We start from the raw sequence: 3,354 nt of genomic DNA on the forward strand, positions 1-3,354 counted from the left end.
GTCCCTCGGCGCTCCCTCGTTCTTTCTCCCCCTCCCACCAACCTGTTACTCCCCTCCGGAGCTCCACCTTCATTGGCCGTCACCACCCGCCCCGCCCTACCCTTCCTCCGGTTGGTCCGTTTCCCGCGAGGGGCGGGGCCGCCGCCTCAGGGACCGGGACCCGGGGTCGCCAGCCGGGGTGGGCGGGAGGGGCCGGCGGTCACGTGCGCCGGCGGGCGGTGAAGCGCGGGGGCGGGGGTGGGGCGGCGAGGGGCATCGGGAGGCCATTTTGGGGGCTTAGTGGTTGGCCGCCCTTGACCGGCCCCTGCCCGGGCCCTGGACTGGGAGCATCTTCTCGCCTCAGCTGCGGAGCAGTCCCCCGCCTGCCGGGTTCTCGGCCGGAACCTCTGTCCAGACTCCTTTCTGCCCTTCCCCTAGCTCTGCATAAACCAGAATACTCTCCCGTCGCATCCTACGGAAGATACCTTCCCGGTCCCCAGAGGTCAGCAGCCCCTCCACTTCAGCTCCGTCTCCCTTTTTCCCAACCTGAGCCGGATCCCAATCTTGAATTCTCCTCCCTTATCGCCTGGCCTCCACAAACATTCAGCCTGGCAACCTTTTTCTTCATAGTATGTTATCACCTTCCAGATTATATAATTTAATCTAAAATTCTTATTCGTCGTTTGTCTCTCGCCCTACTCTAAGCTCCACCAGAGCAAAAATCTCTTGTTTTGTTCTTTGGTTTATCCCAAATGCCTACAACAGGGACAGGCATCTGTTAGGCACTTAGTAAATATTTGTCGAGTGAATGAATGGGAAGGGGCGGGGTGAATTTACATGAAATAGGAATGACTCTCATTCTAAACAGAAGGGGATCTCAACCCCAGATTGTAAATCCATTTTAGACTTTAGCGTTTCAAGAAGTGGGGAAATTGAGCCCAAAACCCTGAAGAGTAAAGTCGGGGTGCTCCGTAAACTGCAGACACTCCGACTAATCAGCTAGCTGTAGTTAAACAGCGGGAAAGCTGACTTCCGAGATTTTAATGGTTGAGGTATGTGAAAAAGAGAGAGACTTAGTTTGCGTTGCTAGGTTCCGATATTAGCATTTATTCAACAAATATTGATTGTGTACCTATTTGGCGTTGAAGAGGAATCCTACATGCTGCTGACAATCTAGTGCTTTCGAGGGAGCTCATTTCCCTCCCCTCCCCCCAAGCTTCGAAGGCTAGGTGTAGGTCCTGGAGGGTAAAGTCCATCTCCCGGTTCCTAGGCTGGGAAGCAAATCTGCATTCCAAGGGAACCTTAAGGTAGGGATTAGAGGCATCAAACTGGCCCGTGCCCCAGGGTGAGACAGAAAAGAAAAGAAAAGCAAGGGGGTTGGGGATCGGAAAAGGAAGTGCCTGTTCGGGACCAAGTACCTCCAAACCCCTGGGGTGGTTTTTTAAGAGTTTTTTTTTTAATATTGTTTAACTGACCTAAATATTGGAAAATGGAAATGCCTACTCTCCTAAGGTAACGCCTCAATCGTTAGGCTACTTGGTGTACTTTTAAAGTTAGAGTAACAAAGGAGACACCCACCCCAACCCTATGAATACAGATTACAAGGAAAAACCGGGAGGCCTCTGAGTCACAGTGATAGTCACCTGTTCCTCAAGGAAGCACACAATCTCAGAGAGACACTTACCAGACACATAGGGCAAAGGTGACACTAAGGCCTTTTTCAGAGTTTATGGTCTCTCTCCTTAAGAAATGTTACACTTTGGCAGAATTGACCAATTTATAAATACAGCAAAGGCAGAAAATTAGAGCAAAACATAGAATCCAGGAAGAAGAAATGAATTACATTGGTATATATTCAAGAAGGTAATTTTACTTTTGTGAAATGGAATAGAAGAGAATGATATAGGTAAACTGGAGAAGGCTTCATGAAAGAAAAGTGAATTTGGAGACAAATTCTTATCCTACAATTCTTTCCTCAGTTCTTGAGTTATACAAGACTGTCACCACTACCACTAACAGCTCTACTGAAATCGTTGTTTCAGAGATCACCTATTATTCTGTGCCCAATTCCTAAATGGAGCAACAGGAAGGCTACACAGGAAGAATAATTAAAGATAAGTAAATAACTGAAAAAGAGGGATGCCACTGGCTGAGCTTGAAAGGACAGGAGACAGAAGGGATTTGGGGATGACCTAAAAGAGAAAGAATAAAATAAATTAGCTTTGGAAATTCCATCTTGGGAGGTGGGACACACACACTGTAAGGTATAGTTCGGGCTGAGGCAGAAAAGGAGAGACGACCTCAACAGAGGTTCAGTTCAGTTCAGTCGCTCAGTGGTGTCCAACTCTTTGCGACCCCATGAATCACAACACGCCAGGCCTCTCTGTCCATCACCAACTTAGGTTACCTTTATTTAGGCAAGGAGGGGAAACAGTTGGCCTAAGGACCAGACTGAGTGATCAGGGAGGCTTCATATTTAAAGGGAGGTTTGTGGAAGCGATAAGGGAAACGTTGGTCAGGCGGGATGTTTTGGGTATTCTTTAGTTGAGGTGGCATTTGTAGCTGGGCAGGGGGTGATAAGTCCCTGGCAGATGTAGGGGGTGGAAGTTTCTGGACAGGGGGTGATAAGTCCCAGGTAGATGCAACCAGCCTGGAGCATCAGGGCAGGACCTAAAGTTCGGTTCAGCAAGGGCCTTTGAGATGTTGTTTTCTTTTCTAGGCCCAAAGACTCCTTCACACACACACAGTCTAGCAAACAACTAGAAATGAAGTTAAAGTTAGTGCTAGAGACCGGATCTAAGAATCATCCTCGTAGATGTGAAAGTTTCTAAACAGTACCAAAGAACAAACCTTGAGAAGTATGGAGTAGGTGGATAAAAGCAAAAATAAAAACCAGTGATGGAGTAGGCAGAGAGGTAGATGAAAAAGTCCATAGAAGAGGGTTGTTTAAGTAGAAGAGACTGAAATTTGGGATTTAGAAATTATGGTTGATCTTCTAGATGTTGGTTTCAGCAGAGTGGCAGACCCTTAGGGCAAACTGCAATAACAGAAGTATATCAAGAAAAGAGGAAAATGTACCTTGACTTAAAAAAAACAGGGTGAAAGAAAGGGGAAGTTTTATGTTGGTTTTGTTTTCAGTAAAGAGAGACTTGGTTGTATTTTAAGAATAAGCCAGGGGACTTCCCTGGTGGTCCAGTGGCTAAGACTCCATGCTTCCAATGCTGGGGGTCCTGGGTTCAATCCCTGGTCAGGGAACTAGATCCCACGTGTTACAACTAAGAGCAAAGATCCTATGTGCTGCATCTGAGACCCACGTGCCAAATAAATAAATATTAAAAAAAAAAAAAAGAATAAGCCAGAGGAGTGAGCAAGATT

The sequence above is a fragment of the Giraffa tippelskirchi genome, chromosome 5 (assembly GCF_054371585.1).
Source record: "Giraffa tippelskirchi isolate mGirTip1 chromosome 5, T2T-mGirTip1v1.2.pri, whole genome shotgun sequence".
In the NCBI taxonomy this organism is placed as follows: Eukaryota; Metazoa; Chordata; class Mammalia; order Artiodactyla; family Giraffidae; genus Giraffa; species Giraffa tippelskirchi.